The following is a 25,776-nucleotide window of genomic DNA, read 5'->3' on the forward strand; positions in this document are numbered from 1 at the left end:
TAATGACGATGAAACACAGAGTTTGCATTCGAATTTAATACAAAGGGCACAATGCCGACTTAAGTACAAGAGGACTGACACTCTAACTTTCTATGATTTGAACGTCTCCTGTGAGTCCAGTTTTAGATTCAGATGCTTCACTTCAGGTTTACTGTATCCCTTGGACCTTCTTATTGACGATGGAACACAGAAATTGCATTCGAATTTAATACAAATGGCGCAATGCCGACTTAAGTACAAGAGGACTGACACTCTCACTCTCTATGATTCGAACCTCACCTGTGAGGTCAGATTTAGATTCCGATGCTTCACTTCAGGTTTACTGTATACCTTGCACCTTGTTATTGACGATGAAACACAGAAATTGCATCGGAAGTAAATTCAAAAGGCACAATGCCGTCTTAAGTACTAGAGAACTGACACCCTCACTTTCTATGATTTGAACCTCTCCTGTGAGTCCAGTTTTAGATTCCGATGCTTCACTTTAGGTTTACTGTATCCCTTGGACGTTCTTATTGACGATGAAACACAGAAATTGCATCCGAATTTAATACAAAAATCACAATGGTGACTTAAGTACAAGAGGACTGACACTCTCACTTTCTATGATTTGAACATCTCCTGTGAGTCCAGTTTTAGATTCCGACGCTTCACTTCTGGTTTACTGTATCCCTTGGAATAACTTATTGACGATGAAACACAGAAATTGCATCGGAATCAAATTCAAAACTCACAATGCCGACATAAGTAAAAGAGGACTGACACTCTCACTTTCTATAATTTGAACCTCTCCTGTGAGTCCAGTTTTAGATTCTGATGCTTCACTTCAGGTTTACTGTATCCCTTGGACGTTCTTATTGACGATGACACACAGAAATTGCACCCGAATTTAATTCAAAACGCACAATGCCGACTTAAGTAAAAGAGGACTGACACTCGCACTTTCTATGATTTGAACCTCTCCTGTGAGTCCAGTTTTAGATTCCGATGCTTCACTCCAGGTTAACTGTATCCCTAGGACCTTCTTATTGACGATGAAACACAGAAATTGCATCGGAATTAAATTCAAAAATCACAATGCCGACTTAAGTACAAGAGGACTGACACTCTAACTTTCTATTATTTGAACTCCTTCTGTGAGTCCAGTTTTAGATTTCGATGCTTCACTTCAGGTTTACTGTATCCCTTGGACCTTCTTATTGACGATGAAACACAGAAATTGCATCCGAATTTAATACAAAAGGCACAATACCAAATTAGGTACAAGAGGAGAGACACTCTAACTCTCTATGATTTGAATCTCTCCTGTGAGTCCAGTTTTAGATTCCGATGCTTCACTTCTGTTTTACTGTATCGTTTGGACCTTCTTATTGACGATGAAACACAGAAATTGCATCGGAATTAAATCCAAAAGGCACAATACCGACCTAAGTAGAAGAGAACTGACACTCTCACTTTCTATGTTTGGAACCTCTCCTGTGAGTCCAGTTTTAGATTCCATTGTTTCACTTCAGGTTTACTGTATCCCTTGGACCTTCTTATTGACGATGAAACACAGAAAATGCATCCGAATTTGATACAAATGCCACAATGCCGACATAAGTACAAGAGGACTGAAACTCTCCCTTTCTATGATTTGAACCTTTCCTGTGAGTCCAGTTTTAGTTTCCGATGCTTCACTTAAGGGTTTACTGTATACCTTGCACCGTCTTATTGACGATGAAACACAGAAATTGCATCCGAATTTAATACAAAACGCACAATGGCGGCTTAAGTACAAGAGGACTGACACTTTCACTTTCTATGATTTTAACCTCTCCTGTGAGTCCAGTTTTAGATTCCGCTGCTTCACTTCAGGTTTACTGTATCCCTTGGACCTTCTTATTGACGATGGAACACAGAAATTGCATTCGAATTTAATACAAATGGCACAATGCCGACTTAAGTACAAGAGGACTGACACTCTCACTCTCTATGATTCGAACCTCACCTGTGAGGTCAGATTTAGATTCCGATGCTTCACTTCAGGTTTACTGTATACCTTGCACCTTGTTATTGACGATGAAACACAGAAATTGCATCGGAATTAAATTCTAAAGGCACAATGCCGTCTTAAGTACTAGAGGACTGACACCCTCACTTTCTATGATTTGAACCTCTCCTGTGAGTTCAGTTTTAGATTCCGATGCTTCACTTTAGGTTTACTGTATCCCTTGGACGTTCTTATTGACGATGAAACACAGAAATTGCATCCGAATTTAATACAAAAATCACAATGGTGACTTAAGTACAAGAGGACTGACACTCTCACTTTCTATGATTTGAACATCTCCTGTGAGTCCAGTTTTAGATTCCGACGCTTCACTTCTGGTTTACTGTATCCCTTGGAATTATTTATTGACGATGAAACACAGAAATTGCATCGGAATCAAATTCAAAACTCACAATGCCGACATAAGTAAAAGAGGACTGACACTCTCACTTTCTATAATTTGAACCTCTCCTGTGAGTCCAGTTTTAGATTCCGATGCTTCACTTCAGGTTTACTGTATCCCTTGGACCTTCTTATTGACGATGACACACAGAAATTGCACCCGAATTTAATTCAAAACGCAAAATGCCGACTTAAGTAAAAGAGGACTGACACTCTCACTTTCTATGATTTGATCCTCTCCTGTGAGTCCAGTTTTAGATTCCGATGCTTCACTCCAGGTTAACTGTATCCCTAGGACCTTCTTATTGACGATGAAACACAGAAATTGCATCGGAATTAAATTCAAAAATCACAATGCCGACTTAAGTACAAGAGGACTGACACTCTAACTTTCTATTATATGAACTCCTTCTGTGAGTCCAGTTTTAGATTTCGATGCTTCACTTCAGGTTTACTGTATCCCTTGGACCTTCTTATTGACGATGAAACACAGAGTTTGCATCCGAAATTAATACAAAAGGCAAAATGCCGACTTAAGTAGAAGAGGACTGACACTCTAACTTTCTATGATTTGAACCTCTCCTGTGAGTCCAGTTTTAGATTCCGATGATTTACTTAAGGTTTACTGTATCCCTTGCACCTTCTTATTGACGATGAAACACAGAAATTGCATCCGAATTTAATACAAAAGGCACAATACCAAATTAGGTACAAGAGGAGAGACACTCTAACTCTCTATGATTTGAATCTCTCCTGTGAGTCCAGTTTTAGATTCCGATGCTTCACTTCAGTTTTACTGTATCGTTTGGACCTTCTTATTGACGATGAAACACAGAAATTGCATCGGAATTAAATCCAAAAGGCACAATGCCGACCTAAGTAGAAGAGAACTGACACTCTCACTTTCTATGATTGGAACCTCTCCTGTGAGTCCAGTTTTAGATTCCATTGTTTCACTTCAGGTTTACTGTATCCCTTGGACCTTCTTATTGACGATGAAACACAGAAAATGCATCCGAATTTGATACAAATGCCACAATGCCGACATAAGTACAAGAGGACTGAAACTCTCCCTTTCTATGATTTGAACCTTTCCTGTGAGTCCAGTTTTAGTTTCCGATGCTTCACTTAAGGGTTTACTGTATACCTTGCACCTTCTTATTGACGATGAAACACAGAAATTGCATCCGAATTTAATACAAAAGGCACAATGCCGACTTAAGTACAAGAGGACTGACATTCTAACTTTCTATGATTAGAACCTCTCCTGTGAGTCCTGTTTTAGATTCCGATGCTTCACTTCAGGTTTACTGTATCCCTTGGACCTTCTTATTGACAATGAAACACAGATATAGCATCGGAATTAAATTCAAAAGGCACAATGCCGACGTAAGTAAAAGAGGACTGACACTCTAACTTTCTATGATTTGAACCTCTCCTGTGAGTCGAGTTTTAGATTCCGAGGCTTCACTTCAGGTTTACAGTATCCCTTGGACCTTCTTATTGACGGTGAAACACAGAAATTGCATCGGAATTAAATTCAAAAGGCACAATGCCGACTTAAGTACAAAAGGACTGACACTCTAACTTTCTATGATTTGAACCTCTCCTGTGAGTCCAGTTTTAGATTCCGATGCTTCACTTCCGGTTTACTGTATCCCTTGGACCTTCTTATTGACGATGAAACACTAAAATTGCATCCGAATTTAATACAAATGGCACAATGTCGACTTAAGTACAAGAGGACTGACACTGTCACTTTCTATGATTTGAACCTCTCCTGTGAGTCCAGTTTCAGTTTCCGATGCTTCACTTAAGGGTTTACTGTATACCTTGCACTTTCTTATTGACGATGAAACACAGAAATTGCATCCGAAATTAATACAAAAGGCACAATGCCGACTTAAGTACAAGAGGACTGACATTCTAACACTCTATGATTAGAACCTCTCCTGAGAGTCCTGTTTTAGATTCCGATGCTTCACTTCAGGTTTACTGTATCCCTTGGACCTCCTTATTGACAATGAAACACAGAAATAGCATCGGAATTTAATTCAAAAGTCACAATGCCGACTTAAGTAAAAGAGGACTGACACTCTCACTATCTATGATTTGAATCTCTCCTGTGAGTCCAGTTTTAGATTCCGATGCTTCACTTCAGGTTCACTGTATCCCTTGGACCTTCTTATTGACGATGAAACACAGATATTGCATCGGAATTAAATTTAAAACGCACAATGCCGACTTTAGTAAAAGAGGACTGACACTCTCACTTTCTATGATTTGAACCTCTATTGTGAGTCCAGTTTTAGATTCCGATGCTTCACTTCAGGTTTACTGTATCCCTTGGACCTTCTTATTGACGATGAAACACAGAGTTTGCATCCGAATTTAATACAAAAGGCACAATGCCGTTTTAAGTAGAAGAGGACTGACACTCTAACTATCTATGATTTGAACCTCTCCTGTGAGTCCAGTTTTAGATTCCGATGCTTTACTTCAGGTTTACTGTATCCCTTGGACCTTCATATTGACGATGACACACAGAAATTGCATCCGAATTTAATACAAAAGGCACAATGGCGACTTAAGTACATGAGGACCGACACTCTCACTTTCAATGATTTGAACCTCTCCTGTGAGTCCAGTTTTAGATTCCGAAGCTTCACTTCAGGTATACTGTATACCTTGCAGCTTCTTATTCACGATGAAACACAGAAATTGCAGCGGAATTAAATTCAAAAGGCACAATGCCGACTTAAGTACAAGAGGACTGACACTCTCACTTTCTTTGATTTGAACCTTTCCTGTGAGTCCAGTTTTACATTCCGATGCTTCACTTCAGGTTTACTGTATCCCTTGGACCTTCTTATTGACGATGAAACACAGATATAGCATCGGAATTAAATTTAAAACGCACAATGCCGACTTAAGTAAAAGAGGACTGACACTCTCACTTTCTATGATTCGAACCTCTCCTGTGAGGTCAGATTTAGATTCCGATGCTTCACTTCAGGTATACTGTATCCCTTGGACCTTCTTATTGACGATGAAACACAGAAATTGCATCCGAATTTAAAACAAAAATCACAATGGCAACTTAAGTACAAGAGGACTGACACTCTCACTTTCTATGATTTGAACATCTCCTGTGAGTCCAGTTTTAGATTCCGATGCTTCACTTCAGGTTTACTGTATCCCTTGGACCTTCTTATTGACGACGAAACACAGAAATTGCATCCGAATTTAATTCAAATGGCACAATGCCGACTTACGTACTAGAGGACTGACACTCTCACTATCTATGATTCGAACCTCTCCTGTGAGGTCAGATTTAGATTCCGATGCTTCACTTCAGGTTTACTGTATACCTTGCACCTTCTTACTGACGATGATACACAGAAAATGCATCGGAATTAAATTCAAAAGGCACAATGCCGTCTTAAGTACAAGAGGACTAGCACTCTAACTTTCTATGATTTGAACCTCCCCTGTGAGTCCACTTTTAGATTCCGATGCTTCACTTCAGGTTTACTGTATCCCTTGGACCTTCTTATTGACGACGAAACACAGAAATTGCATCCGAATTTAATTCAAATGGCACAATGCCGACTTACGTACAAGAGGACTGACACTCTCACTTTCTTTGATTCGAACCTCTTCTGTGAGGTCAGATTTAGATTCCGATGCTTCACTTCAGGTTTACTGTATACCTTGCACCTTCTTATTGACGATGAAACACAGAAAATGCATCGGATTTAAATTCAAAAGGCACAATGACGTCTTAAGTACAAGAGGACTGACACTCTCACTTTCTATGATTTGAACCTCTCCTGTGACTCCAGTTTTAGATTTCGATGCTTCACCTCAGGTTTACTGTATCCCTTGGACCTTCTAATTGACGATGAAACACAGAGTTTGCATCCGAATTTAATACAAAAGGTACAATGCCGACTTAAGTACAAGAGGACTGACACTCTAACTTTCTATGAGTTGAACCTCTCCTGTGAGTCCAGTTTTAGATTCCGATGCTTCACTTCAGGTTTACTGTATCCCTTGGACCTTCTTATTGACGATGAAACACTGAAATTGCATCCGAATTTAATACAAAAGGCACAATACCAAATTAGGTACAAGAGGAGAGACACTCTAACTTTCTATGATTTGAATCTCTCCTGTGAGTCCAGTTTTAGATTCCAATGCTTCACTTCAGTATTACTGTATCGTTTGGACTTTCTTATTGACGATGAGACACAGAAATTGCATCGGAATTAAATTCGAAACGCACAATGCCGACTTAAGCAAAAGAGGACTGACACTCTGACTTTATATCATTTGAACCTTTCCTGTGAGTCCAGTTTTAGATTCCGATGCTTCACTTCAGGTTTACTGTATCCCTTGGACCTTCTTATTGACGGTGAAATACAGAAATTGCATCGGAATTAAATTCAAAAGGCACAATGCCGACTTAAGTACAAGAGGACTGACACTCTAACTTTCTATGATTTTGAACCTCTACTGTGAGTCCAGTTTTAGATTCCGATGCTTCACTTCAGGTTTACTGTATCCCTTGGACCTTCTTATTGACGATGAAACACAAAAATTGCATCCGAATTTAATACAAATGGCACAATGTTGACTTAAGTACAAGAGGACTGACACTCTCACTTTCTAAGATTTGAACCTCTCCTGTGAGTTCAGTTTTAGATTCCGATTCTGCACTTCAGGTTTGCTGTATACCTTGCTCCTTCTTATTGACGATGAAACACAGAAATAGCATTCGAATTTAAAACAAAAGGCACAATGCCGACTTAAGTACAAGAGAACTGACATTCTAACTTTCTATGATTTGAACCTCTCCTGTGAGTCCAGTTTTAGGTTTCGATGCTTCACTTCATGTTTACTGTATCCCTTGGACCTTCTTATTGACAATGAAACACAGAAAAAGCATCGGAATTAAATTCAAAAGGCACAATGCCGACTAAAGTACAAGAGGACTGACATTCTAACTTTCTATGATTTGAACCTCTCCTAAGAGACCAGTTTTAGATTCTGATGCTTCACTTGAGGTTTACTGTATCCCTAGGACCTTCTTTTTGACGATGAAACACAGAGTTTGCATTCGAATTTAATACAAAGGGCACAATGCCAACTTAAGTACAAGAGGACTGACACTCTAACTTTCTATGATTTGAACGTCTCCTGTGAGTCCAGTTTTAGATTCAGATGCTTCACTTCAGGTTTACTGTATCCCTTGGACCTTCTTATTGACGATGAAACACAGAAATAGCATCCGAATTTAATACAAAAGGCACAATGGCGGCTTAAGTACAAGAGGACTGACACTTTCACTTTCTATGATTTGAACCTCTCCTGTGAGTCCAGTTTTAGATTCCGCTGCTTCACTTCAGGTTTACTGTATCTCTTGGACCTTCTTATTGACGATGGAACACAGAAATTGCATCCGAATTTAACACAAATGGCACAATGCCGACTTAAGTACAAGAGGACTGACACTCTCACTCTCCATGATTCGAACCTCACCTGTGATGTCAGATTTAGATTCCGATGCTTCACTTCAGGGTTACTGTATACCTTGCACCTTGTTATTGACGATGAAACACAGAAATTGCATCGGAATTAAATTCAAAAGGCACAATGCCGTCTTAAGTACAAGAGGACTGACACCCTCACTTTCTATGATTTGAACCTGTCCTGTGAGTCCAGTTTTAGATTCCGATGCTTCACTTCAGGTTTACTGTATCCCTTGGACGTTCTTATTGACGATGAAACACAGAAATTGCATCCGAATTTAATACAAAAATCACAATGGTGACTTAAGTACAAGAGGACTGACACTCTCACTTTCTATGATTTGAACATCTCCTGTGAGTCCAGTTTTAGATTCCGACGCTTCACTTCTGGTTTACTGTATCCCTTGGAATTATTTATTGACGATGAAACACAGAAATTGCATCGGAATCAAATTCAAAACTCACAATGCCGACATAAGTAAAAGAGGACTGACACTCTCACTTTCTATGATTTGAACCTCTCCTGTGAGTCCAGTTTTAGATTCCGATGCTTCACTTCAGGTTTACTGTATCCCTTGGACCTTCTTATTGACGATGACACACAGAAATTGCACCCGAATTTAATTCAAAACGCACAATGCCGACTTAAGTAAAAGAGGACTGACACTCTCACTTTCTATGATTTGGACCTCTCCTGTGAGTCCAGTTTTAGATTCCGATGCTTCACTCCAGGTTAACTGTATCCCTTGGACCTTCTTATTGACGATGAAACACAGAAATAGCATCGGAATTAAATTCAAAAATCACAATGCCGACTTAAATACAAGAGGACTGACACTCTTACTTTCTATGATTTGAACTCCTTCTGTGAGTCCAGTTTTAGATTTCGATGCTTCACTTCAGGTTTACTGTATCCCTTGGACCTTCTTATTGGCGATGAAACACAGAGTTTGCACCGAAATTAATACAAAAGGCAAAATGCCGACTTAAGTACAAGAGGTCTGACACTCTAACTTTCTATGATTTGAACCTCTCCTGTGAGTCCAGTTTTAGATTCCGATGTTTCACTTCAGGTTTACTGTATCACTTGGACCTTCTTATTGACAAAGAAACACAGAAAATGCATCCGAATTTGATACAAATGCCACAATGCCGACATAAGTACAAGAGGACTGAAACTCTCCCTTTCTATGGTTTGAACCTTTCCTGTGAGTCCAGTTTTAGTTTCCGATGCTTCACTTAAGGGTTTACTGTATACCTTGCACCTTCTTATTGACGATGAAACACAGAAATTGCATCCGAATTTAATACAAAGGGCACAATGCCGACTTAAGTAAAAGATTATAGACATTCTAACTTTCTATGATTAGAACCTCTCCTGTGAGTCCTGTTTTAGATTCCGATGCTTCACTTCAGGTTTACAGTATCCCATGGACCTTCTTATTGACGGTGAAACACAGAAATTGCATCGGAATTAAATTCAAAAGGCACAATGCCGACTTAAGTACAAGAGGACTGACACTCTAACTTTCTATGATTTGAACCTCTCCTGTGAGTCCAGTTTTAGATTCCGATGCTTCACTTCCGGTTTACTGTATCCCTTGGACCTTCTTATTGACGATGAAACACAAAAATTGCATCCGAATTTAATACAAATGGCACAATGTCGACTTAAGTACAAGAGGACTGACACTGTCACTTTCTATGATTTGAACCTCTCCTGTGAGTCCAGTTTTAGATTCCGATGCTTCACTTCAGGTTTGCTGTATACCTTGCTCCTTCTTATTGACGATGAAACACAGAAATAGCATCCGAATTTAATACAAAAGGCACAATGCCGACTTAAATACAAGAAGACTGACATTCTAACTTTCTATGATTTGAACCTCTCCTGTGAGTCCAGATTTAGATTTCGATGCTTCACTTCATGTTTACTGTATCCACTGGACCTTCTTATTGACAATGAAACACAGAAAAAGCATCGGAATTAAATTCAAAAGGCACAATGCCGACTTAAGTACAAGAGGACTGACATTCTAACTTTCTATGATTTGTACCTCTCCTAAGAGACCAGTTTTAGATTCTGATGCTTCACTTAAGAGTTACTGTATCCCTCGGACCTTCTTATTGACGATGAAACACAGAGTTTGCATTCGAATTTAATACAAAGGGCACAATGCCGACTTAGGTACAAGAGGACTGACACTCTAACTTTCTATGATTTGAACGTCTCCTGTGAGTCCAGTTTTAGATTCCGATGCTTCACTTCAGGTTTACTGTATCCCTTGGACCTTCTTATTGACAATGAAACACAGAAATTGCATCCGAATTTAATACAAAAGGCACAATGGCGGCTTAAGTACAAGAGGACTGACACTTTCACTTTCTATGATTTGAACCTCTCCTGTGAGTCCAGTTTTAGATTCCGATGATTTACTTAAGGTTTACTGTATCCCTTAAACCTTCTTATTGACGATGAAACACAGAAATTGCATCCGAATTTAATACAAAAGGCACAATACCAAATTAGGTACAAGAGGAGAGACACTCTAACTCTCTATAATTTGAATCTCTCCTGTGAGTCCAGTTTTAGATTCCGATGCTTCACTTCAGTTTTACTGTATCGTTTGGACCTTCTTATTGACGATGAAACACAGAAATTGCATCGGAATTAAATCCAAAAGGCACAATGCCGACCTAAGTAGAAGAGAACAGACACTCTCACTTTCTATGATTGGAACCTCTCCTGTGAGTCCAGTTTTAGATTCCGATGCTTCACTTCAGGTTTACTGTATCCCATGGACCTTCTTATTGACGATGAAACCCAGAAAATGCATTCGAATTTGATACAAATGCCACAATGCCGACATAAGTACAAGAGGACTGAAACTCTCCCTTTCTATGATTTGAACCTTTCCTGTGAGTCCAGTTTTAGTTTCCGATGCTTCACTTAAGGGTTTACTGTATACCTTGCACCTTCTTATTGACGATGAAACACAGAAATTGCATCCGAATTTAATACAAAAGGCACAATGCCGACTTAGGTACAAGAGGACTGACACTCTAACTTTCTATGATTTGAACCTCTCCTGTGAGTCCTGTTTTAGATTTCGATGCTTCACTTCAGGTTTGCTGTATCCCTTGGACCGTCGTATTGACAATGAAACACAGAAATAGCATCGGAATTAAATTCAAAAGGCACAATGCCGACTTAAGTAAAAGAGGACTGACACTCTAACTTTCTATGATTTGAACCTCTCCTGTGAGTCGAGTTTTAGGTTCCGATGCTTCACTTCAGGTTTACTGTATCCCTTGGACCTTCTTATTGACGGTGAAACACAGAAATTGCATCGGAATTAAATTCAAAAGGCACAATGCCGACTTAGGTACAAGAGGACTGACACTCTAACTTTCTATGATTTGAACCTCTCCTGTGAGTGCAGTTTTAGATTCCGATGCTTCACTTCTGGTTTACTGTATCCCTTGGACCTTCTTATTGAGAATGAAACACAAAAATTGCATCCGAATTTAATACAAATGGCACAATGTCGACTTAAGTACAAGAGGACTGACACTGTCACTTTCTATGATTTGAACCTCTCCTGTGAGTCCAGTTTTAGATTCCGATGCTTCACTTCAGGTTTGCTGTATACCTTGCTCCTTCTTATTGACGATGATACACAGAAATAGCATCCGAATTTAATACAAAAGGCACAATGCCGACTTAAGTACAAGAGGACTGACATTCTAACTTTCTATGATTTGAACCTCGCCTAAGAGACCAGTTTTAGATTCTGATGCTTCACTTAAGGTTTGCTGTATCCCTAGGACCTTCTTATTGACGATGAAACACAGAGTTTGCATTCGAATTTAATACAAAAATCACAATGGTGACTTAAGTACAAGAGGACTGACACTCTCACATTCTATGATATGAACATCTCCTGTGAGTCCAGTTTTAGATTCCGACGCTTCACTTCAAGTTTACTGTATCCCTTGGAATTATTTATTGAGGATGAAACACAGAAATTGCATCGGAATTAAATTCAAAACTCACAATGCCGACATAAGTAAAAGAGGACTGATACTCTCACTTTCTATGATTTGAACCTCTCCTGTGAGTCCAGTTTTAGATTCCGATGCTTCACTTCAGGTTTACTGTATCCCTTGGACCTTCTTATTGACGATGACACACAGAAATTGCACCCGAATATAATTCAAAACGCACAATGCCGACTTAGGTAAAAGAGGACTGACACTCTCACTTTCTATGATTTGAACCTCTCCTGTGAGTCCAGTTTTAGATTCCGCTGCTTCACTCCGTGTTAACTGTATCCCTTGGACCTTCTTATTGACGATGAAACACAGAAATTGCATCGGAATTAAATTCAAAAATCACAATGCCGACTTAAGTACAAGAGGACTGACACTATAAATTTCTATGATTTGAACTTCTGCTGTGAGTCCAGTTATAGATTTCGATGCTTCACTTCAGGTTTACTGTATCCCTTGGACTTTCTTATTGACGATGAAACACAGAGTTTGCATCCGAAATTAATACAAAAGGCAAAATGCCGACTTAAGTACAAGAGGACTGACACTCTAACTTTTTACGATTTGAACCTCTCCTGTGAGTCCAGTTTTAGATTCCGATGATTTACTTAAGGTTTACTGTATCCCTTGGACCTTCCTATTGACGATGAAACACAGAAATTGCATCCGAATTTAATACAAAAAGCACAATACCAAATTAGGTACAAGAGGTGAGACACTCTAACTTTCTATGATTTGAATCTCTCCTGTGAGTCCAGTTTTAGATTCCGATGCTTCACTTCAGTTTTACTGTATCGTTTGGACCTTCTTATTGACGATGAAACACAGAAATTGCATCGGAATTAAATCCAAAAGGCACAATGCCGACCTAAGTAGAAGAGAACTGACACTCTCACTTTCTGTGATTTGAACCTCTCCTTTGAGTCCAGTTTTAGGTTCCGATGCTTCACTTCAGGTTTGCTGTATCCCTTGGACCTTCTTATTGACGATGAAACACAGAAAATGCATCCGAATTTGATACAAATGCCACAATGCCGACATAAGTACAAGAGGAATGAAACTCTCCCTTTCTATGATTTGAACCTTTCCTGTGAGTCCAGTTCTAGTTTCCGATGCTTCACTTAAGGGTTTACTGTATACCTTGCACCTTCTTAATGACGATGAAACACAGAAATTGCATCCGAATTTAATACAAAAGGCACAATGCCGACTTAAGTACAAGAGGACTGACATTGTAACTTTCTATGATTAGAACCTCTCCTATGAGTCCTGTTTTAGATTCCGATGCTTCACTTCAGGTTTAATGTATCCCTAGGACCTTCGTATTGACAATGAAACACAGAAATAGCATCGGAATTAAATTCAAAAGGCACAATGCCGACTTAAGTAAAAGAGGACTGAGACTCTAACTTTCTATGATTTGAACCACTCCTGTGAGTCCAGTTTTAGATTCCGATGCTTCACTTCAGGATTACTGTATCCCTTGGACCCTCTTATTGACGATGAAACACTGAAATTGCATCCGAATTTGATACAAATGCCACAATGCCGACATAAGTACAAGAGGACTGAAACTCTCCCTTTCTATTATTTGAACCTTTCCTGTGAGTCCAGTTTTAGATTCCGATGCTTCACTTAAGGGTTTACTGTATACCTTGCACCTTCTTATTGACGATGAACCTCAGAAATTGCATCCGAATTGAATACAAAAGGCACAATGCCGACTTAAGTACAAGAGGACTGACATTCTAACTTTCTATGATTAAAACCTCTCCTGTGATTCCTGTTTTAGATTCCGATGCTTCACTTCAGGTTTACTGTAACCCTTGGACCTTCTTATTGACAATGAAACACAGAAATAGCATCGGAATTAAATTCAAAGGCACAATGCCGACTTATGTAAAAGAGGACTGACACTCTAACTTTCTATGATTTGAACCTCTCCTGTGAGTCCAGTTTTAGATTCCGATGCTTCACTTCAGGTTTACTGTATCCCTTGGACGTTCTTATTGACGATGAAACACAGAAATTGCATCCGAATTTAATACAAATGCCACAATGCCGACTTAAGTACAAGATGAATGACACTCTCACTTTCTATGATTTGAACCTCTCCAGTGAGTCCAGTTTTAGATTCCGATGCTTCTCTTCAGGTTTACTGTATACCTTGCACCTTCTTATTGACGATGAAACACAGAAATTGCATCCGAATTCAATACAAAAGGCACAATGCCGGCTTAAGTACAAGAGGACTGGCATTCTAACTTTCTATGATTTGAACCTCTCCTGCGAGTCCAGTTTTAGAGTCCGATGCTTCACTTCAGGTTTACTGTATCCCTTACACCTTCTTATTGACGATGAAACACAGAAATAGCATCCGAATTTAATACAAAAGGCACAATGCCGACTTAAATACAAGAAGACTGACATTCTAACTTTCTATGATTTGAACCTCTCCTGTGAGTCCAGTTTTAGATTTCGATGCTTCACTTCATGTTTACTGTATCCATTGGACCTTCTTATTGACAATGAAACACAGAAAAAGCATCGGAATTAAATTCAAAAGGCACAATGCCGACTTAAGTACAAGAGGACTGACATTCTAACTTTCTATGATTTGTACCTCTCCTAAGCGACCAGTTTTAGATTCTGATGCTTCACTTAAGAGTTACTGTATCCCTAGGACCTTCTTATTGACGATGAAACACAGAGTTTGCATTCGAATTTAATACAAAGGGCACAATGCCGACTTAGGTACAAGAGGACTGACACTCTAACTTTCTATGATTTGAACGTCTCCTGTGAGTCCAGTTTTAGATTCCGATGCTTCACTTCAGGTTTACTGTATCCCTTGGACCTTCTTATTGACAATGAAACACAGAAATTGCATCCGAATGTAATACAAAAGGCACAATGGCGGCTTAAGTACAAGAGGACTGACACCTTCACTTTCTATGATTTGAACCTCTCCTGTGAGTCCAGTTTTAGATTCAGCTGCTTCACTTCAGGTTTACTGTATCCCTTGGACCATCTTATTGACTTTGGAACACAGAAATTGCATCCGAATTTAATACAAATGGCACAATGCCGACTTAAGTACAAGAGGACTGACACTCTCACTCTCTATGATTCGAACCTCACCTGTGAGGTCAGATTTAGATTGCGATGCTTCACTTCAAGTTTACTGTATACCTTGCACCTTGTTATTGACGATGAAACACAGAAATTGCATCGGAATTAAATTCAAAAATCACAATGCCGACTTAAGTACAAGAGGACTGACACTCTAACTTTCTATGATTTGAACTCCTTCTGTGAGTCCAGTTTTAGATTTCGATGCTTCACTTCAGGTTTACTGTATCCCTTGGACCTACTTATTGACGATGAAACACAGAGTTTGCTTCCGAAATTAATCCAAAAGGCAAAATGCCGACTTAAGTACAAGAGGACAGACACTCTAACATTCTATGATTTGAACCTCTCCTGTGAGTCCAGTTTTAGATTCCGATGATTTACTTAAGGTTTACTGTATCCCTTAAACCTTCTTATTGACGATGAAACAAAGAAATTGCATCCGAATTTAATACAAAAGGCACAATACCAAATTAGGTACAAGAGGAGAGACACTCTAACTCTCTATGATTTGAATCTCTCCTGTGAGTCCAGTTTTAGATTCCGATGCTTCACTTCAGTTTTACTGTATCGTTTGGACCTTCTTATTGACGATGAATCACAGAAATTGCATCGGAATTAAATCCAAAAGGCACAATGCCGACCTAAGTAGAAGAGAACAGACACTCTCACTTTCTATGATTGGAACCTCTCCTGTGAGTCCAGTTTTAGATTCCGATGCTTCACTTCAGGTTTACTGTATCCCTTGGACCTTCTTATTGACGATGACACCCAGAAAATGCATCCGAATTTGATACAAATGCCACAATGCCGACATAAGTACAAGAGGACTGAAACTCTCCCTTTCTATGATTTGAACCTTTCCTGTGAGTCCAGTTTTAGTTTCCGATGCTTCACTTAAGGGTTTACTGTATACCTTGCACCTTCTTATTGACGATGAAACACAGAAATTGCATCCGAATTTAATACAAAAGGCACAATGCCGACTTAAGTACAAGAGGACTGACATTCTAACTTTCTATGATTAGAACCTCTCCTGTGAGTCCTGTTTTAGATTTCGATGCTTCACTTCAGGTTTAATGTATCCCTTGGACCTTCGTATTGACAATGAAACACAGAAATAGCATCGGAATTAAATTCAAAAGGCACAATGCCGACTTAAGTAAAAGAGGACTGACACTCTAACTTTCTATGATTTGAACCTCTCCTGTGAGTCGAGTTTTAGGTTCCGATGCTTCACTTCAGGTTTACTGTATCCCTTGGACCTTCTTATTGACGGTGAAACACAGAAATTGCATCGGAATTAAATTCAAAAGGCACAATGCCGACTTAAGTACAAGAGGACTGACACTATAACTTTCTATGATTTGAACCTCTCCTGTGAGTGCAGTTTTAGATTCCGATGCTTCACTTCTGGTTTACTGTATCCCTTGGACCTTCTTATTGACGATGAAACACAAAAATTGCATCCGAATTTAATACAAAAGTCACAATGTCGACTTAAGTACAAGAGGACTGACACTGTCACTTTCTATGATTTGAACCTCTCCTGTGAGTCCAGTTTTAGATTCCGATTCTTCACTTCAGGTTTGCTGTATACCTTGCTCTTTCTTATTGACGATGATACACAGAAATAGCATCCGAATTTAATACAAAAGGCACAATGCCGACTTAAGTACAAGAGGACTGACATTCTAACTTTCTATGATTTGAACTCCTTCTGTGAGTCCAGTTTTAGATTTCGATGCTTCACTTCAGGTTTACTGTATGCCTTGGACCTACTTATTGACGATGAAACACAGAGTTTGCATCCGAAATTAATCCAAAAGGCAAAATTCCGACTTAAGTACAAGAGGACTGACACTCTAACATTCTATGATTTGAACCTCTCCTGTGAGTCCAGTTTTAGATTCCGATGATTTACTTAAGGTTTACTGTATCCCTTAAACCTTCTTATTGACGATGAAACACAGAAATTGCATCCGAATTTAATACAAAAGGCACAATACCAAATTAGGTACAAGAGGAGAGACACTCTAACTCTCTATGATTTGAATCTCTCCTGTGAGTCCAGTTTTAGATTCCGATGCTTCACTTCAGTTTTACTGTATCGTTTGGACCTTCTTATTGACGATGAAACACAGAAATTGCATCGGAATTAAATCCAAAAGGCACAATGCCGACCTAAGTATAAGAGAACAGACACTCTCACTTTCTATGATTGGAACCTCTCCTGTGAGTCCAGTTTTAGATTCCGATGCTTCACTTCAGGTTTACTGTATCCCTTGGACCTTCTTATTGACGATGAAACCCAGAAAATGCATCCGAATTTGATACAAATGCCACAATGCCGACATAAGTACAAGAGGACTGAAACTCTCCCTTTCTATGATTTGAACCTTTCCTGTGAGTCCAGTTTTAGTTTCCGATGCTTCACTTAAGGGTTTACTGTATACCTTGCACCTTCTTATTGACGATGAAACACAGAAATTGCATCCGAATTTAATACAAAAGGCACAATGCCGACTTAAGTACAAGAGGACTGACATTCTAACTTTCTATGATTAGAACCTCTCCTGTGAGTCCTGTTTTAGATTTCGATGCTTCACTTCAGGTTTACTGTATCCCTTGGACCTTCGTATTGACAATGAAACACAGAAATAGCATCGGAATTAAATTCAAAAGGCACAATGCCGACTTAAGTAAAAGAGGACTGACACTCTAACTTTCTATGATTTGAACCTCTCCTGTGAGTCGAGTTTTAGGTTCCGATGCTTCACTTCAGGTTTACTGTATCCCTTGGACCTTCTTGTTGACGGTGAAACACAGAAATTGCATCGGAATTAAATTCAAAAGGCACAATGCCGACTTAAGTACAAGAGGACTGACACTATAACTTTCTATGATTTGAACCTCTCCTGTGAGTGCAGTTTTAGATTCCGATGCTTCACTTCTGGTTTACTGTATCCCTTGGACCTTCTTACTGACGATGAAACACAAAAATTGCATCCGAATTTAATACAAAAGGCACAATGTCGACTTAAGTACAACAGGACTGACACTGTCACTTTCTATGATTTGAACCTCTCCTGTGAGTCCAGTTTTAGATTCCGATGCTTCACTTCAGGTTTGCTGTATACCTTGCTCTTTCTTATTGACGATGATACACAGAAATAACATCCGAATTTAATACAAAAGGCATAATGCCGACTTAAGTACAAGAGGACTGACATTCTAACTTTCTATGATTTGAACCTCGCCTAAGAGACCAGTTTTAGATTCTGATGCTTCACTTCAGGTTTGCTGTATCCCTAGGACCTTCTTATTGACGATGAAACACAGAGTTTGCATTCGAATTTAATACAAAAATCACAATGGTGACTTAAGTACAAGAGGACTGACACTCTCACTTTCTATGATATGAACATCTCCTGTGAGTCCAGTTTTAGATTCCGACGCTTCACTTCAAGTTTACTGTATCCCTTGGAATTATTTATTGAGGATGAAACACAGAAATTGCATCGGAATTAAATTCAAAACTCACAATGCCGACATAAGTAAAAGAGGACTGACACTCTCACTTTCTATGATTTGAACCTCTCCTGTGAGTCCAGTTTTAGATTCCGATGCTTCACTTCAGGTTTACTGTATCCCTTGGACCTTCTTATTGACGATGACACACAGAAATTGCACCCGAATATAATTCAAAACGAACAATGCCGACTTAAGTAAATGAGGACTGACACTCTCACTTTCTATGATTTGAACCTCTCCTGTGAGTCCAGTTTTAGATTCCGATGCTTCACTCCAGGTTAACTGTATCCCTTGGACCTTCTTATTGACGATGAAACACAGAAATTGCATCGGAATTAAATTCAAAAATCACAATGCCGACTTAAGTACAAGAGGACTGACACTATAACTTTCTATGATTTGAACTTCTGCTGTGAGTCCAGTTATAGATTTCGATGCTTCACTTCAGGTTTACTGTATCCCTTGGACTCTCTTATTGACGATGAAACACAGAGTTTGCATCCGAAATTAATACAAAAGGCAAAATGCCGACTTAAGTACAAGAGGACTGACACTCTAACTTTTTATGATTTGAACCTCTCCTGTGAGTCCAGTTTTAGATTCCGATGATTTACTTAAGGTTTACTGTATCCCTTGGACCTTCCTATTGACGATGAAACACAGAAATTGCATCCGAATTTAATACAAAAGGCACAATACCAAATTAGGTACAAGAGGTGAGACACTCTAACTATCTATGATTTGAATCTCTCCTGTGAGTCCAGTTTTAGATTCCGATGCTTCACTTCAGTTTTACTGTATCGTTTGGACCTTCTTATTGACGATGAAACACAGAAATTGCATCGGAATTAAATCCAAAAGGCACAATGCCGACCTAAGTAGAAGAGAACTGACACTCTCACTTTCTGTGATTTGAACCTCTCCTTTGAGTCCAGTTTTAGGTTCCGATGCTTCACTTCAGGTTTGCTGTATCCCTTGGACCTTCTTATTGACTATGAAACACAGAAAATGCATCCGAATTTGATACAAATGCCACAATGCCGACATAAGTACAAGAGGACTGAAACTCTCCCTTTCTATGATTTGAACCTTTCCTGTGAGTCCAGTTCTAGTTTCCGATGCTTCACTTAAGGGTTTACTGTATACCTTGCACCTTCTTAATGACGATGAAACACAGAAATTGCATCCGAATTTAATACAAAAGGCACAATGCCGACTTAAGTACAAGAGGACTGACATTGTAACTTTCTATGATTAGAACCTCTCCTGTGAGTCCTGTTTTAGATTCCGATGCTTCACTTCAGGTTTAATGTATCCCTAGGACCTTCGTATTGACAATGAAACACAGAAATAGCATCGGAATTAAATTCAAAAGGCACAATGCCGACTTAAGTAAAAGAGGACTGACACTCTAACTTTCTATGATTTGAACCACTCCTGTGAGTCCAGTTTTAGATTCCGATGCTTCACTTCAGGATTACTGTATCCCTTGGACCCTCTTATTGACGATGAAACACAGAAATTGCATCCGAATTTGATACAAATGCCACAATGCCGACATAAGTACAAGAGGACTGAAACTCTCCCTTTCTATTATTTGAACCTTTCCTGTGAGTCCAGTTTTAGATTCCGATGCTTCACTTAAGGGTTTACTGTATACCTTGCACCTTCTTATTGACGATGAATCACAGAAATTGCATCCGAATTTAATACAAAAGGCACAATGCCGACTTAAGTACAAGAGGACTGACATTCTAACTTTCTATGATTAAAACCTCTCCTGTGAGTCCTGTTTTAGATTCCGATGCTTCACTTCAGGTTTACTGTAACCCTTGGACCTTCTTATTGACAATGAAACACAGAAATAGCATCGGAATTAAATTCAAAAGGCACAATGCCGACTTATGTAAAAGAGGACTGACACTCTAACTTTCTATGATCTGAACCTCTCCTGTGAGTCCAGTTTTTGAATCCGATGCTTCACTTCAGGTTTACTGTATCCCTTGGACCTTCTCACTGACGATGAAACACAGAAATTGTTCCGAATTTAATACAAATGGCACAATGTCGAATTAAGTACAAGAGGACTGACACTCTCACTTTCTATGATTTGAACCTCTCCTGTGAGTCCAGTTTTAGATTCCGATGCTTCACTTCAGGTTTACTGTATACCTTGCACTTTCTTATTGACGATGAAACACCGAGTTTGCATCCGAATTTAATACAAAAGGCACAATGCCGACTTAAATACAAGAGGACTGACACACTAACTTTCTTTGATTAGAACCTCTCCTGTGAGTCCAGTTTTGGATTCCGATGCTTCACTTCAGGTGTACTGTATCCCTTGGACGTTCTTATTGACGATGAAACACAGAAATTGCATCCGAATTTAATACAAATGCCACAATGCCGACTTAAGTACAAGATGAATGACACTCTCACTTTCTATGATTTGAACCTCTCCAGTGAGTCCAGTTTTAGATTCCGATGCTTCTCTTCAGGTTTACAGTATACCTTGCACCTTCTTATTGACGATGAAACACAGAAATTGCATCCGAATTCAATACAAAAGGCACAATGCCGGCTTAAGTACAAGAGGACTGGCATTCTAACTTTCTATGATTTGAACCTCTCCTGCGAGTCCAGTTTTAGAGTCCGATGCTTCTCTTCAGGTTTACTGTATCCCTTGCACCTTCTTATTGACGATGAAACACAGAAATAGCATCCGAATTTAATACAAAAGGCACAATGCCGACTTAAGTACAAGAGGACTGACATTCTAACTTTCTATGATTAAAACCTCTCCTGTGAGTCCTGTTTTAGATTCCGATGCTTCACTTCAGTTTTACTGTAACCCTTGGACCTTCTTATTGACAATGAAACACAGAAATAGCATCGGAATTAAATTCAAAAGGCACAATGCCGACTTATGTAAAAGGGGACTGACACTCTAACTTTCTATGATTTGAACCTCTCCTGTGAGTCCAGTTTTAGATTCCGATTCTTCACTTCAGGTTTACTGTATCCCTTGGACCTTCTCACTGACGATGAAACACAGAAATTGCATCCGAATTTAATACAAATGGCACAATGTCGAATTAAGTACAAGAGGACTGACACTCTCACTTTCTATGATTTGAACCTCTCCTGTGAGTCCAGTTTTAGATTCCGATGCTTCACATGAGGTTTACTGTATACCTTGCACTTTCTTATTGACGATGAAACACCGAGTTTGCATCCGAATTTAATACAAAAGGCACAATGCCGACTTAAATACAAGAGGACTGACACTCTAACCTTCTTTGATTAGAACCTCTCCTGTGAGTCCAGTTTTGGATTCCGATGCTTCACTTCAGGTTTACTGTATCCCTTGGACGTTGTTATTGACGATGAAACACAGAAATTGCATTCGAATTTAATACAAATGCCACAATGCCGACTTAAGTACAAGATTAATGACACTCTCACTTTCTATGATTTGAACCTCTCCAGTGAGTCCAGTTTTAGATTCCGATGCTTCTCTTCAGGTTTACCGTATACCTTGCACCTTCTTATTGACGATGAAACACAGAAATTGCATCCGAATTCAATACAAAAGGCACAATGCCGGCTTAAGTACAAGAGGACTGGCATTCTAACTTTCTATGATTTGAACCTCTCCTGCGAGTCCAGTTTTAGAGTCCGATGCTTCACTTCAGGTTTACTGTATCCCTTGCACCTTCTTATTGACGATGAAACACAGAAATTGCATCCGAATTTAATACAAAAGGCACCATGCCGACTTAAGTACAAGAGGACTGACATTCTAACTTTCTATGATTAAAACCTCTCCTGTGAGTCCTGTTTTAGATTCCGATGCTGCACTTCAGGTTTACTGTAACCCTTGGACCTTCTTATTGACAATGAAACACAGAAATAGCATCGGAATTAAATTCAAAAGGCACAATGCCGACTTATGTAAAAGGGGACTGACACTCTAACTTTCTATGATTTGAACCTCTCCAGTGAGTCCAGTTTTAGATTCCGATGCTTCACTTCAGGTTTACTGTATCCCTTGGACCTTCTCACAGACGATGATACACAGAAATTGCATCCGAATTTAATACAAATGGCACAATGTCGAATTAAGTACAAGAGGACTGACACTCTCACTTTCTATGATTTGAACCTCTCCTGTGAGTCCAGTTTTAGATTCCGATGCTTCACTTGAGGTTTACTGTATACCTTGGACTTTCTTATTGACGATGAAACACCGAGTTTGCATCCGAATTTAATACAAAAGGCACAATGCCGACTTAAATACAAGAGGACTGACACTCTAACTTTCTTTGATTAGAACCTCTCCTGTGAGTCCAGTATTGGATTCCGATGCTTCACTTCAGGTTTACTGTATCCCTTGGACGTTCTTATTGACGATGAAACACAGAAATTGCATCCGAATTTAATACAAATGCCACAATGCCGACTTAAGTACAAGATGAATGACACTCTCACATTCTATGATTTGAACCTCTCCAGTGAGTCCAGTTTTAGATTCCGATGCTTCTCATCAGGTTTACCGTATACCTTGCACCTTCTTATTGACGATGAAACATAAAAATTGCATCCGAATTCAATACAAAAGGCACAATGCCGGCTTAAGTACAAGAGGACTGACACTCTCACTTTCTATGATTTGAACATCTCCTGGGAGTCCAGTTTTAGATTCCGACGCTTCACTTCTGGTTTACTGTATCCCTTGGAATTATTTATTGACGATGAAACACAGAAATTGCATCGGAATCAAATTCAAAACTCACAATGCCGACATAAGTAAAAGAGGACTGACACTCTCACTTTCTATGATTTGAACCTCTCCTGTGAGTCCAGTTTTAGATTCCTATGCTTCACTTCAGGTTTACTGTATCCCCTGGACCTTCTTATTGACGATGACACACAGAAATTGCACCCGAATTTAATTCAAAATGCACAATGCCGACTTAAGTAAAAGAGGAATGACACTCTCAGTTTCTATGATTTGAACCTCTCCTGTGAGTCCAGTTTTAGTTTCCGATGCTTCACTTAAGGGTTTACTGTATACCTTGCACCTTCTTATTGACGTTGAAACACAGAAATTGCATCCGAATTCAATACAAAAGGCACAATGCCGACTTAAGTACAAGAGGACTGACATTCTAACTTTCTATGATTAGAACCTCTCCTGTGAGTCCTGTTTTAGATTCTGATGCTTCACATCAGGTTTACTGTATCCCTTGGACCTTCGTATTGACAATGAAACACAGAAATAGCATCGGAATTAAATTCAAAAGGCACAATGCCGACTTAAGTAAAAGAGTACTGACACTCTAACTTTCTATGATTGGAACCTCTCCTGTGAGTCCAGTTTTAGATTCCGATGTTCACTTCAGGTTTACTGTATCCCTTTGACCTTCTTATTGACGATGAAACACAGAAATTGCTTCCGAATTTAATACAAATGGCACAATGTCGACTTAAGTACAAGAGGACTGACACTCTCACTTTCTATGATTTGAACCTCTCCTGTGAGTCCAGTTTTAGATTCCGATGATTTACTTAAAGTTTACTGTATCCCTTGGACCTTCTTATTGACGATGAAACACAGAAATTGCATCCGAATTTAATACAAAAGGCACAATACCGAATTAGGTACAAGAGGAGAGACACTCTAACTTTGTATGATTTGAAACTTTCCTGTGAGTCCAGTTTTAGATTCCGATGCTTCACTTCAGTTTTACTGTATCGTTTGGACCTTCTTATTGACGATGAAACACAGAAATTGCATCCGAATTAAATCCAAAAAGCACAATGCCGACCTAAGTAGAAGAGATTTGACACTCTCACTTTCTATGATTTGAACCTCTCCCGTGAGTCCAGTTTTCGATTCCGATGCTTCACTTCAGGTTTACTGTATCCCTTGGACCTTCTTATTGACGATGAAACACAGAAATTGCATCCGAATTTAATACAAATGCCACAATGCCGACTTAAGTACAAGATGAATGACACTCTCACTTTCTATGATTTGAACCTCTCCAGTGAGACCAGTTTTAGATTCCGAAGCTTCTCTTCAGGTTTACTGTATACCTTGCACCTATTTATTGACGATGAAACACAGAAATTGCATCCGAATTCAGTACTAAAGGCACAATGCCGGCTTAAGTACAAGAGGACTGACATTCTAACTTTCTATGATTTGAACCTCTCCTGCGAGTCCAGTTTTAGAGTCCGATGCTTCACTTCAGGTTTACTGTATCCCTAGGACCTTCTTATTGACGATGACACACAGAAATTGCAACCGAATTTAATACAAAAGGCACAATACCGACTCAATTACAAGAGGAGTGACACTCTAACTTTCTATGATTTGAACCTCTCCTGTGAGTCCAGTTTTAGATTCCGATGATTCACTTCAGGTTTACTGAATCCCTTGGACCTTCTTATTGACGATGAAACACAGAAATTCCATCCGAATTTAATACAAACGGCACAATGGCGACTAAAGTACAAGAGGACTGACACTCTAACTTTCTATGATTTGAACCTCTCCTGTGAGTCTAGTTTTAGATTCCGATGCTTCACTTCAGGTTTATTGTATCCTTTGGACCTTCTTATTGAAGATGAAACACAGAAATTGCATCCGAATTTAATACAAATGGCACAATGCCAACTTAAGTACAAGAGGACTGACACTCTCACTTTCTATGATTTGAACCTCTCCTGTGAGTCCAGTTTTTGATTCCGATGCTTCACTTCAGGTTTACTGTATCCCTTGGACCTTCTTATTGACGATGAAACACAGAAATTGCATCCGAATTTAATACAAATGGCCCAATGGCGACTTAAGTACAAGAGGACCGACACTCTCACTTTCTATGATTTGAACATCTCCTGCGAGTCCAGTGTTAGATTCCGATGCTTAACTTCTGGTTTGCTGTATTCCTTGGGCCTTCTTATTGACGATGAAACACAGAAATAGCATCGGAAATAAATTCAAAAGGCACAATGCCGACTTAAGTACAAGAGGACTCACACTCAAACTTTCTATGATTAGAACCTCTCCTGTGGGTC

The sequence above is a fragment of the Schistocerca serialis genome, chromosome 11 (genome assembly GCF_023864345.2).
Source record: "Schistocerca serialis cubense isolate TAMUIC-IGC-003099 chromosome 11, iqSchSeri2.2, whole genome shotgun sequence".
Taxonomy (NCBI): Eukaryota; Metazoa; Arthropoda; class Insecta; order Orthoptera; family Acrididae; genus Schistocerca; species Schistocerca serialis.